The sequence below is a fragment of the Saimiri boliviensis genome, chromosome 7, assembly GCF_048565385.1.
Source record: "Saimiri boliviensis isolate mSaiBol1 chromosome 7, mSaiBol1.pri, whole genome shotgun sequence".
Taxonomy (NCBI): Eukaryota; Metazoa; Chordata; class Mammalia; order Primates; family Cebidae; genus Saimiri; species Saimiri boliviensis.
This window is the reverse complement of record NC_133455.1, coordinates 100,460,618-100,474,361: the sequence shown is the minus strand read 5'-3', so window position 1 is coordinate 100,474,361 and position 13,744 is coordinate 100,460,618. Positions and strand designations below refer to the sequence as shown.

The window sequence follows — 13,744 nt, the reverse complement described above, 5'->3', positions numbered from 1 at the left end:
CTACTCTACTCAAATACTTCCAGCAGCTCCCAGTCACAGTAAAAGCTGTAAGGGTAAAAAGTGTGATAGCTTTCCTCACCCATCTTTTTTTTTCTTTTCTTTTCTTGAAATGGAGTTTCGCTTGTTACCCAGACTGGAGTGCAGTGGCACGATCTCAGCTCACCACAACCTCCGCCTCCTGGGTTCAAGCAATTCTCCTGCCTTAGCCTCCCGAGTAGCTGGGACTACAGGTATGCGCCACCATGCCCAGCTAATTTTTGTATTTTTAGTAGAGACGGGGTTTCACCATGTTGACCAGGCTGGTCTCGATCTCTTGACCTCATGATTCACCCACCTCGGCCTCCCAAAGTGCTGGGATTATAGGCGTGAGCCACCGCGCCCGGCCTTCCTCACCCATCTTAAGGGTCATGGCAGGCACTCCTATAATATAAGACAGGTTAATAAGAGAAAAGCCTAATAAATTTACTTCATCGAAGCTTTAGATGACACCCGTGTCTTCAGAAATGAATACCAAAAGACCAGAGAAAACTGTGTTTCTGTGCTTAGGGCTGATGAAGAATGGGCAGCTGTGTAGGAAGGTGACTGGACAAAAGGTTATAATCTAATGGTAATGGACCACGTGGGGAAACGCAGCAAGGCCTGTCTGTTCAGAGCCTTCTTGACCACTCTGTGCAGCATTCCATCCTCCTGGGTTTGAGGCAGGACACTTCCGGAATGAGGGTCTTCAAGGGAGGACAGAGAGAGCGATCTTTCTAGGTTTTATGGCTTATTTGCAGGGAGGGAAGTTCTAGTTTCTCTGACCAATCGTGGGGAAGAGGAATTATGGTTTCTGTGACTCTTCAGGGGAGAAAGAGAGGCAAGAGACAGGAGGGCAGAAGAAGGTCAGAGAGACTTTGCTCCTGAGGCTTTTTAATCTCTAAAGCACTCAGCATGTCAAAGTGCCATACTTTGGGGTATCATTTTCTGAGCTCCTACAAAGCTGAAGTCAGTTTTTATAATTGTTATTTGCTGTCTTCCTCCCCATCTTCCTCTCCCTGGCCCTCCCACACTTTGTTACAACTCTGACCTTTCTTCCAACTCCTCTCTTCCTGGCTCACTCTATTCGTCTGTTTTCACGCTGTTGATAAAGACATACCCTAGACTGGGAAGAAAAAGAGTTTTAAATGGACTTGCAGTTGGGGAGGCCTCAGAATCATGGTGGGAGGCAAAACACACTTCTTACATGGCAGTGGAAGAGAAAATGAGGAAGAGGCAAAAGCAGAAACCTTTGATAAACTCATCAGATCTTGTCAGGCTTATTCAATGTCACGAGAATATCACAGGAGAGACTGGCCCCCATGGTTCGACTACCTCCCCCAGGGTCCCTCCGACAACACTTGAGAATTCTGTTTTGTGGTTTTTTTTTGATATGGAGTTTTGCTGTTGTTGCCCAGGCTAGAGTGCAATGGTACAATCTCAACTCACTACAATCTCCTCCTCCTGGGTTCAAGCAATTCCCCTGCCTCAGCCTCTAGAGTATCTGGGATTATAGGAACCTGCCACCCCACCTGGCTAATTTTTGTAGAGACAGAGTTTTACCATGCTGGCGAGGCTGGTCTTGAATTCTGACCTCAGGTGACCCACCCGCCTCAGCCTCCCAAAGTGCTGGGATTAGAGGTGTGAGCCCACGCCCAGCCTACACGTGGGAATTCTGGAAGATACAATGCAAGTTGAGATTAGGGTGGGGACACATCTCACTCACTCTGGCCCAGGGTCACTCTGCTGGAAGTTCTAACACACTGGGCACATAACACCCTGCCTAGAGCAGGTATGCACATGACCCCCTCTCTTGTAATCTTCACATCTCCATAACTGCCACTTTCTCTGTGAGGTCTTCCCTGACCACTTTGTTAAAAAGAATTCTAAGTCCCGGCTGGGCGCGGTGGCTCAACTGTAATCCTGGCACTCTGGGAGACCAAGGTAGGTGAATCACCTGAGGTCAGGAGTTCAATACCAGTCTGGCCAACATGGCAAACCCCATCTCTACTAAAAATAAAAAAATTAGCTGGCCGTGGTGGCACACACCTGTAATCCCAGCTACTCTCGAGGCTGAGGCAGGAGAATTGCTCCAACCCAGAAGGCAGAGGTTGCAGTGAGCCGGGATTGTGCCACTGCACTTCAGCCTGGGTAAGAGAGTGAGACTCTGTCTCAGAAAAAAAAAAAAAATTCTAAGCCCCATCTCCCAATTCTACTGATATTTTTCCATTTAAAAAATTTTTCCCGGGCTGGGCACAGTGGCTCAACGCCTATAATCCCAGCACTTTGGGAGGCCGAGGCGGGTGGATCACGAGGTCATGAGATCAAGACCATCCTGGTCAGCAAGGTGAAACCCCATCTCTTCTAAAAATACAAAAAATTAGCTGGGTATGGTGGTGCGTGCCTGTAGTCCCAGCCATTCAGGAGGCTGAGGCAGGAGAATTGCCTGAATCCAGGAGGCGGAGGTTGTGGTGAGCTGAGATCGCGCCATTGCACTGCAGCCTGGGTAACAAGAGCGAAACTCCGTCTCAAAAGAAAAAAAAAAATTTCCCATGGCAGTTGTCATCATCTGATTTCCTATGGACTTTAGATTTTACTGATTAAATGTTTTCTCCCCCACTACAATATGAACTCCACAAGGGTAAACATTTTGTCTGTTTTGTCTACTGATGGCCACTCATGACAGAAAGAAAAGTGACTGTCTTAGAGGAGGCCCTCAATGTGTTTTTGTTGAATATTGACTAAATGGACAAATCAGATGTAGGGGATGATCTAAAGAAAAGAGTCAGCTGGGTGCGACGGCTCACGCCTGTAATCCCAGCACTTTGGAAGGCCAAGGCGGGCAGATCACAAGGTCAGGAGTTAGAGGCCAGCCTGACCAACGTGGAGAAACCCTGTCTCTACCAAAAATACAAAATTAGACAGGCGTGGTGGTGCATGCCTGTAAAACCAGCTACTCGGGAGGCTGAGGCAGGAGAATTGCTTGAACTTGGTAAGTAGAGGTTGCAGTGAGCCGAGACTGCACAATTGCACTCCAGCCTGGGCAACAAGATCTAAATTCCATCTCAAAAAAAAAAAAAAAAAAAAAAGAGAAGCGTCAAGGATGACTTCAAAGTTTTTTTGTCTGGGTAATTGGGATTGGGACTGCCAGTTTCCAAGACAGGGAAGAGCAGGTGTGCGGAAGGTGTGATGACAGGTCGTCTCCAGTGTCATGAAGAGAAAGAAGTGAGGCACAGTGCACTGATGGGTCAATCCATTCTCTCCAACTCTGGCAACTCTTAACAGTTTCCTTAGTCAGATTTATAGTTGCCGCAAATATTCTCTGAAAGTTGGAAATAGAAAGAAGAGGTTAGTAGGTCTCCTCAGTTCAATACTGGGCTCGTGTCTTTGGTTCCCATCGATTCAGTTACTTCACAAGTCAGAAGAGGCAGAGATTAACTAATAGCTGCAACTGGCCGTTGTCTGGTGGTGGAAAGAATAATCCCGAAGGTTATGGTTCATGGTCCTATAGGACATTAACCATTTTTGTATCCAACCCAGCAATCTTACTAACATTCCTTTGTTAAATTGCCTAGAAACACCCACGCTTCTCAAATGCACTTTGAACTGATTTTGGTATCTTACAGATTCTTTCATTAATTAGCAAATTGTAGAAAACCTTTGACATGTATTCACTTTATATTTGCATGAGTAATGACTCTAGCGATTTGAAAATTATGTTTTAATGACTTCTACAGAACTAAAATGCTGCCACTTAAAATGATACCTGAGCACTTACTCACTGATTAGTCCAGCCTTGTGATGACATGAATCTCCCTGCTGCCAGCACACTTATGCAGTTGGCAACTGGCTAAACTTCAGGCAGCAAAGAATGTTTAGCTGCTTGCTGCTTTTTGAAAAATAAATAAAGGGCTTCAGAATATGCCACCCCAAAATATGCTGTTTTGGCATAGTCATTTGAGCTGAAGGCACAGGAGAAACAGCTGATGCAGGAAAAGCTCTCTGATTCTTTCTACCTAAAACCAGGTACAATTTTCATTGAGAATCGTGCCTTCTGTGTATGAGGAAGACAACATTCTTATCACCGTAGAAAGGGAATTGACAACACTTTGGGAGGCCGACGCGGGTGGATCACGAGGTCAAGAGATCGAGACCATCCTGGTCAACATGGTGAAACCCCATCTCTACTAAAAATACAAAAAATTAGCTGGGCATGGTGGCGTGTGCCTGTAATCCCAGCTACTCAGGAGGCTGAGGCAGGAGAATTGCATGAACCCAGGAGGCGGAGGTTGCGGTGAGCTGATATTGCGCCATGCACTTTAGCTGGGGTAACAAGAGCAAAACTCCGTTTCAAAAAAAAAAAAAAAAAAAGAAAGGGAATTGACACTGGAATAGATCTATGCCAAAAATCTTACTAAAATAACCTTTAAATTCCACTAGTTTACCCCTCTATATTTCCTAGTCACTGTCCCACAATTTAGTGCCATTACACCAAGCCCCTTTGTCTTGCCTCATCTGCATAATTTATAATTCTTTGTGTAAAAAGGTACATCGTAGTTCCTTGGTATCTGCAGGGTATTGGTACTATTGCCACCCCTTATATATACAAAAATCTGAGGATGCTCAAGTCTCTTATATAAAATGGCATAGTGTTAGCATATAAGCTATGTACATCCTCCTGTATAGTTTATTTTTTTATTTTATTTTATTTCTTGAGAAAGATTTATTCTGTCACTCAGGCTGGAGTGCAGTGGTGTGATGATCTTGGCTCACTGCAACTTCTGCCTCCTGGGTCCAAGCGATTCTTGTGCCTCAACCCGTAGCTAGGATTACAGGCATGCACCACCACACCTTGCTAATTTTTATATTTTTAGTAGAGACATGGTTTTGCCAGTTGGCCAGGCTGGTCTTGAACTCCTGGCTCTAAGCAATCCACTTGCCTTGGCCTCCCAAAGTGCTGGGATTATAGGCATGAGTCACTGTACCTGGCCCTCCTGTATACTTCAAATCATCTCTAGATCACTTATACCTAATACAATGTAAACGTTGTGTAAGTTGCTGTTATACTAAAGTGGATTTTTATATATTTGTATTTTTTATTTATTTCTAAATATTTTTCATCTGAGGTTTGCTTAATCTATGGATGTGGAAGCTGCAGATATGGAGGCCCAACTGCCTCTTTGGGTCTTTTTTTTTTTTTTTCTTGAGATAAGAGTCTCTCTCTGTCACCCAGGCTGGAATGCAGTGGATGGTATGCTGACAATTCTGAAGGCATTTCTATTTTTTTTTTTTTTTTTTTTTGAGTTGGAGTTTCGCTCTTGTTACCCAGGCTGGAGTGCAATGGCGCGATCTCGGCTCACCGCAACCTCCGCCTCCTGGGTTCAGGCAATTCTCCTGCCTCAGCCTCCTGAGTAGCTGGGACTACAGGCACACGCCACCATGCCCAGCTAACTTTTTTTTGTATTTTTTTTTTTTTTTTTTTTGAGACGGAGTTTCGCTCTGGTTACCCAGGCTGGAGTGCAATGGCGCCATCTCGGCTCACCGCAACCTCCGCCTCCTGGGTTCACGCAATTCTCCTGCCTCAGCCTCCTGAGTAGCTGGGATTACAGGCACGTGCCACCATGCCCAGCTAATTTTTTTTGTATTTTTAGTAGAGATGGGGTTTTACTATGTTGACCAGGATGGTCTCGATCTCTTGACCTCGTGATCCACCTGCCTCGGCCTCCCAAAGTGCTGGGATTACAGGCTTGATCCACCGCGCCCGGTCACGGCATTTCTATTTTTATTCCACCAATAATTTTAAAGCTAGCCAGTTAAGTTATACTTTAAGTCACATGAACTTGAAAATTGCTTAGACTTATTTACTGAATTTATAAGCGCTCTTTTACTTTTAAGCCAATTTTGTAGACACAACATATAACAATAAGTGTACCTACAAACAAACACATCTACACATGTATATACATACTACACACATACATCAATGAAGATCCAATACCTTGTCACCTGAGCCATGAGATAGCAATACAAGCCTGTGGTTTCGCTTCAACCTAATAGATAATACAAGGAAGGCTGTGAACCAAAATTTCAGATAAAGCAGTCTCCACGGCAGTTTGATATTTAAAGGCTAGGCCTCCCAGCCTCCCCAGACTTCAAGAAGCAGTGGGCCAAACAGTACCAAAGGAGGGCATCACACGTTAAACCAGCCACTCCCCTGCCCTTAGAACAGCAGCACAGAAGCCTGGACAAATGCAATGCCACTCCACTTTCTGATTAGACAGTAAATTTCAAATTCTAAAAAATTTTGGGGCCAAGCAGCATTGCAACTGTGAGAGAAATTTTTTTTTTTTTTTTTTTTTTTTTTTTTTTTTTTAAGACAGAGTTTGGCTCTGTCACCCAGGCTGGAGTGCAGTGGCACCTGATCTCAGCTCACTGCAACCTCCACCTCATGGGCTTGAACAACTATTTTGCCTCAGCCTCCTGAGTAGCTGGGACTACAGGCATGCACTGCCACGCCTAAGTAATTTTTTTGTATTTTTCGTAGAGACAGGATTTCACCATGTTGGTCAGGTTGGTCTCGAACTCCAGACCTCAAAGGATCCGCATGCCTTGGCCTCCCAAAGTGCTGGGATTACAGGTGTGAGCCACCGTGCCTGGTCTGCGAGAGAAAATTCTAAGGAGGGTTTAATACTAGACCTCAGAACCTCTGCCAAGAGCGTCCTGTTTGGAGAGTTTAAGTTTTGCAGAACCCAGGGAGCATTCTCCTGTGGGGTCCAATCTTAGAGTTCCAGATGTCTCTGGCCCAAGGTGGGTGCACCAAATGCAGGTTTCTCCTCCAAAACACACTATGAGATTTGTAAGAATAGCCACGGACTGTAATGAGAACTGGATGCCCAGTGAACCTTTTGTCTGTTAGCCAGTAAAGTATCACAAGGAATAATTTAGCATATGAAAAGAAAGTTTAAATTGCCTGAAACAAGTGCCAGTTTGCTCTGCGCTGCGCAGCACACAGGGATCAGGGACTATGCACTAAAAAAATTAAAAACAGCCGGGCGCGGTGGCTCAAGCCTGTAATCTCAGCACTTCGGGAGGCCGAGGCAGGCGGTTCATCTGAGGTGGGGAGTTCGAGGCCAGCCTGATCAACATGGAGAAACTCCATTTCTACTAAAAATACAAAATTAGCCAGGTGTGGTGGTGCATGCCTGTAATCCCAGCTACTCGAGAGGCTGAGGCAGAAGAATCTGGTAGGTGGACGTTTCGATGAGTCGAGATTGCCACTGCACTCCAGCCTGTGCCACAAGAGCAAAACTCCGTCTCAAGAAAAAAAAAAAAAAAAAAAAAAAGAGTAAGCTGGGCGCGGTGGCTCACGCCTATAATCCCAGCACTTTGGGAGGCCGAGGCGGGTGGATCACAAGGTCAAGAGATCGAGACCATCTGGTGAAACCCCGTCTCTACTAAAAATACAAAAATTAGCTGGGCGTGGTGGCGCACGCCTGCAGTCCCAGCTACTCACTCGGGAGGCTGAGGCAGGAGAATTGCTTGAACCCAGGAGGCAGAGGTTGCCGTGAGCCGAGATCACGCCACTGCATTTCAGCCTGGGTAATAAGAGTGAAACACTCTGTCTAAAACAAAACAAAACAAAACAAAACAAAACAAAACAAAAAAACAAAAAAGGAGGGCGGGTTGTTTGAGCTCAGGATTTTTAGACCAGTCTGGGCAACATGGTGAAACCCTATCTCTTCTAAATTAGCTGGGTATGGCAGCATGTACCTGTAGTCCCAGCTACATGGGAGGCAGCAGGCTGAGGCAGAAGAATCACTTGGGAGGTGGAGGTTGCAATGAGCCAAGAATGTGCCACTGCACCCCAGCCTGGGTGACACTGAGAGACTCGGTCTCCAAAAAAACCCCAAAAACCAAAAAACCAAAAAAAATTGACTGGGCAGGGTGTGGTGGCAGGTGCCTATAATCCCAGCTACTTGGGAAACTGAGGCATGAGAATTGCTTGAACCTGAGAAGTTTAGGCTTCAGTGAGCTGACATCATTCTACTGCACTCCAGCCTGGGTGACAGAGTAGACTGTCTCAAAAAGAATATAATAAAAATTAAATCAATAAAACAAGAAAGAAAAGAAAGAAGTCTGACACGCCTCTGTAGCAGGGCGGTGTTCTTTTCTGGAAGCTCTGGGGAGGATCCATTTCCTTGCTTTTTCTGGCTTCTGAAGGCTTCCCACATTACATGGCGTGCGGCTCCCTTCCAGTATCAAAGACAGCAATGACAGGTTAAATACTTCTCACATCATTCAACCTGTCTTTCCTGCCTCCTTCGACGCTTCTGATTCCACTGGGTTTGCCCAGGTAATCCATGATAATCTCCCTATTTTATAAGGTCAACTGATTAACAACCTTAATTCCAAATGCAACTTTAATTTCTCTTTGCCATGGAACATAACACATTCACAAGTTTCACAGATGGGGGACATCCTTGGTGTGGGGCATTATTCTACTTACTACAGTTTATCAGAAGACAAGAGAGAAAACAGAGAATTTAGGGAGATAATATATACATCTCTGTTTTCTGCGAGACATCGACACAGTGTCTTTACAGACTGGTAACTAGAGCTATTTCTCTAGTTAACAAAGGCAGAGTGGGCCTTCCATTGCAGGTATTTACCATGGCAAATGCCAAGCTTCTTTGTGCAAACATTTATGTATGTGCTAAGCATTTTAAACAGATCTTTTGCAACACTCTACTTTCACACTGTGAAGGATGTAATGTAGTTATGAGCTTTGAAGTTGGACAGAACTGAATTTAAATTCTGACTCCGTTACTTATTACCCCATGAACCTTAAGCAACTTAGCCAATCTTCTAGAGCTTTAATTTCCTCATCTGTAAATTAAGGATTAAAAACAGCTAGCAGAAAAGGTTATTGAGTGAGTTGAATGCAATAATGTATGTGAAGCCATGAGTAGAGGCTCTAAGTATATTTTGAATTGTTTTTCCTGTACACTTTTTCCCAGGTACCTGGCTCTCTTGGCCTAGGACACACAACTCCATAGGGTATAAATCTAGAGCTTGGTCCCCCATGGTTTTGCTCCCTAAATCCTGAAATAGGAGACTAGAAGACACATTTTAAGCCTGAAAGAGGTAAATTTACTATACAAGGAAGGGAATATTCTTTTTCTTTCTTTTTTTTTTTTTTTTTTTTGAGATGAAGTCTCACTCTGTCACCCAGGCTGGAGTGCAATGGCACGATCTCAGCTCATTGCAACCTCTGCTTCCTGGGTTCAAGAGATTTTCCTGTCTCAGCCTCCCAGGTAGCTGGGATTACAGGCATGTGCCACCACACCTGGCTAATTTTTTTTTTGTATTTTTGTAGAGACGGGGTTTCACCATGTTAGCCATGCTGGTCTCGAACTCTTTACCTCAAGTGATCCACCTGCCTTGACCTCCCAAAATGCTTGGATCACAGGCATGAGCCACCCTGCCCAGCCGGGAATACTCTTTTTCATATAAAATAATAGTAAGTTCATGAACAAAACTAATTAATGCATAACTCAACTAAATTGTGAGTTAAGAGGCCGGGCGCAGTGGCTCACACCCGTAATCCAAGCACTTTGGAGGTCAAGGTGGGCGGATCACCTGAGGTCAGGAGTTCAAGAGTTAATAAGGTTGTGAGGTAAGCTGAATGAAACATAAAGGGTAGTTTAGTCATATTTGGTGATGACAAAAATATATTAGTTACTAAGGAAAATTAATAATAGCTTGCGCTATGCATCAGGTCCCACGTGAAGGGCTTTATAAACATCTCACTTATTTACACCAACTACCAACTGTTAGCCCTGTTTTACTGAAAGCAAACCAAAGTTAAGGGAAAGTGCATAATTTGCCATCACTGTAAGTGTCTAAACTGACGAAGCATATGTTATTGTTAGTCTTCTGCTCCTTAAGGATGTGGCGGTACAATCCTATCTTTTGCGGGCAATGATGGTTGGAGTCTTCGGCTTACCAATTAGTAAGTTAATTTTAAACTTCTGCTTGAAGAAAGAACTGTGGAAGGTATTAGTAGCAAGGGATGAGAAGTATCTTTATATCTTTTAATTTCATATTCTTTTCTATGAGAGAAGGGCAAGAATCTAGGAAATTAATTCAGTTAACTAATATTTATTGGACATCTGCTGTTTGCCAGGGATTATGAAATATCCCTCTTCTACATTTATCATTTAGACTTCATAGACTTCAATTTTCTTTGCTGAAAATTGAGGGGCTTAGGTTTTTTTTTTTCTTTTCCAGATGGAGTTTTGCTCTTGTTGCCCAGGCTGGAGTACAATGGCGTGATCTCGGCTCCCCGCAACCTCCACCTCCCGGGTTCAAGCGATTCTCCTGCCTCAGCCTCCCGAGTAGCTGGGATTACAGAAATGCGCCATCACGTCCGGCTAATTTTGTATTTTTAGTAGAGACAGGGTTTCTCTATGTTGGTCAGGTTGGTCTCGAACTCCTGACTTCAGGTGATCCACCTGCCTCAGGCTCCCAAAGTGTTGGGATTATAGGTGTGAGCCACCGTGCCCCGCCTGAGGGGCTTAGTTTGAAAGTTTTTTTTTTTTTTTTTTGCCTTTTTGCTTTAAATATCTAAGAGCCCATACATCCACTCAATCTTCATTTTCTCCCAACTAGACCTTAAAGTGGCATGCAGAATTATAGCGAGATACATGTGGGATGTACGTGGTGGTTCACAGCCACAGCTGATGGTGGGCAGAGTAAGGTAATGGTTTCTTTTTTTTCTACGTCTTCCTATTCATATTTGCACAAAAACATGGTCACACATTCTTACTTGATGATTTGTAGTTAGACACATGCCAATGATGCTAACACCTTTGGGTGAAGGACATCTCTTCCTTCACAATTTATTGCAGAATGCTGGGTTTACAAAAGCCTGAGGAATACTTAAGCAATGTTCAGTTGATAGGAGAAGTTTTATTAGCTTACCTTCTAGTCTGTTTGCTTTAGTTGCTGCCAAACATCCTTTAAAATCAGGATCCTTCCTTATTTAGAGAAGTTTGCAGGAGGGCTTCAATTTCTATACACCAGATTAAATGCTTTTCCTTCTCACCTGTTTAGGTTAATGACCCTCAGTGTTATGCAGAGTAAAGAAATCATGTAGCCTCCATTCAGAAGAACCATTCTGTTTGAAAAAGAAAAGACTAATTCCAGCAGAGTCATTAAATGAAAATGAGAAAGTTTAGAAAAATTCAAAAAAGAAAAAAAGTCAGTTGAGTATTCTCTAGGAACACAAATTGTTTTGCTGTTTAGACCAAGATAAGCTCTTCAATGCCTGTTCTCAAGCTGATTTAGTCTATGAAAGTGATTTTCTTATGAACGTTTTCCTATATCTTTATTTTGCTGTTGATAAATTTCTTTTATACACTACATCTTTTTTGGTGGGAACTGTTTAGACCTATGACCTTAGAATACTGGCCTGACTTGGAGAAAAATGAACTTGAAAAGAATACTGTGGCATATGGAACACACACCTTTTCATATAAAAGTTAAACTACCGGCCTATAGTCAATATAGCATGCCCCATGACAGATTCTTCTTAGGATAAATTTACAACAGGCACGCAACAAAATATTCATCGGTTATCCCCTAATATTATCGAGTAGTTGTAGGAGCCGGTGACGCAGTAAGCACACAGAAAAATCTTCAGCGGTAGAATGTTAACTATATGCAGTAGTAGTAATTTTAAGGAGGCTGAAATGCAATATGGTCACGTACCTACCCTCCTGGTATGCAAGTTTCATAGGCTATTGAAAAACAAGTGTATACCTTCCGGTATCTGCATTCCTTATTCTTGGGATAGCTTATAGATCTTCTTTAGACACCTAACAGTAATCTTTCTCCCAGGGAAACCAAGGAAGCACGAGTCATGTTTCTTGACATTAATGTTGTATAATCTGAAAAATATAAGACGCTTTTTTTTAATTGGCGCTAGAAAATTCCGCTTAGGCTCAACATCCATTTCTAAACTTCTGCAAGAAAGCTTTAACTCCTTTGACATGCCAAAAATCCAGGTGTGAATTAAACAACAAATGCTTTATTTACCTCGTTTTCACCACTAGTTGTCCCAGTCGGAACGTTTTCAATTCATCCCCAGCCAATGCCTGTCATTACGCGGCCTGGCAACACACCCTTTCACCTCCTCAAACCCCGTGTCTTCGCTTTTCCAGTCCTTTGGCTGCCCTCCGGTTTCTTCCCGCCCGTACTTGTCTGACTAGTTCCTAGAAGCCTGGCAGAGATCGTTCTCCGATTTAAATCCGGCTGCCACAAATTAAGAGCTTGGAGTCCAAGTACTCCTCTCTCAAAGCAAAATCTAAATGGATAGAATTTATTTATTTATTTTTGAGACGGAGTTTCGCTCTTGTTACCCAGGCTGGAGTGCACTGGCGCGATCTCGGCTCACCACAACCTCCGCCTCCTGGGTTCAGGCAATTCTCCTGCCTCAGCCTCCTGAGTAGCTGGGATTACAGGCACGCGCCACCATGCCCAGCTAATATTTTGTATTTTTAGTAGAGACGGGGTTTCACCATGTTGACCAGGATGGTCTCGATCTCTTGACCTCGTGATCCACCCGCCTCAGCCTCCCAAAGTGCTGGGATTACAGGCGTGAGCCACCGCGCCCGGCCAATGGATAGAATTTATAAGCAAAGATAATACTTTTATTTTTCCCTCTAAAAACAACCATGCATGGGCTTTTAAAGGAGAGAAAAAGAGTGGATGGATTGACAAGAGAAAATAAAGGTTCGGACAGAGGTTAGGAAAAGACTGAGAGCCAGAGAAGAAGCATCAGTCCCAGTTGTTAATCCACGAGGCGTCCTCCAGCCCCTCCGTAAAGGTTAATGAAGGCAGTAAGGCAGTTTTGCTTTGTGCACGGATGCAATCCGAGCTTCCATGGTTTAGCACACAGTAGGCACTCTATAAATACTTATTGAATGTTGAAGGACTGAGAGAATAATTAAAAACCGGTAAATGGATATCACAAATACAATGACAAAGGCTCCCCCATCCAATGTTTAGTGTTCCCAGAAACAGCCCCATTGTTCTCTCTGTCTCCATACTCCGGGCTTTTCCCGTTTTTGTCATTCGAACTCTTGCGTGTGTATTTAAATCGAAGCACACACAAATCCCTGAAATGACAAACTGAAATGCTATCCAGAGGAAGCGATACTAGGCGGCTGCTCGGAAAATGAAGTCCCCTGCTAACGGGCTCGCTGTTTCCGCAGCGCTCTTTCCCGCCTTCTCGGAGCTGGGGTGAGGGATGAAAGCACCAGGCTTCCCCCTCCTCTCTGGTCCTCCGAGTTCTCCTCGCCTTCGCTCCGCTCCCTCGCCCCGTCTATCCTCCCCAGGGCTGCGGCTCCGCTCTGCCTCCCTGGCTGCCGCGGGTGCCTTTGATCCTTTCTTTCCAGCCCTTGCTCGCGGCGGCTCCAGAAAACCCCTTCTTTCTCCCCTCCCCACGTCACTTCCCTCCCCGCTCCCACCTCCCTCTCCTCCCCGCGAGAGGCCGGCCGTGTCTTAGCTTCGTCCCTCCAACCGGCGAGCGGGACTCGGAGAGAAAGAAGGGGGGAAGAAAGCGCAGAAACAGAGCGAGAGAGGAAAGAGCCCCGCGGCCCGAGCGCAGGGGCCCGGGAGCAGCGTCACCATGGCAACGGGCGCCGGCAGGAAGCGAGGGAGGCGC

At 44.6% G+C, this 13,744-nt stretch overlaps 1 long non-coding RNA gene across 2 annotated transcripts; it reads right to left on the bottom strand.

Annotated features, from left to right (window-relative positions):
* Positions 1-213: 213 nt before the first annotated feature.
* LOC120365085 (uncharacterized) lies at positions 214-13,740 on the bottom strand. Of its 2 annotated transcripts, none has more exons than XR_012518543.1 (3): positions 13,548-13,740; positions 10,999-11,966; positions 214-3,337 (listed from the first exon to the last, which is right to left on the bottom strand). It is a non-coding gene; the product is annotated as an uncharacterized LOC120365085 (long non-coding RNA). The 2 variants fall into 2 exon arrangements; XR_005580104.2 differs by lacking the exon at positions 13,548-13,740 and having other exon boundaries at positions 10,999-11,194; positions 11,839-12,684.
* Positions 13,741-13,744: the final 4 nt, after the last annotated feature.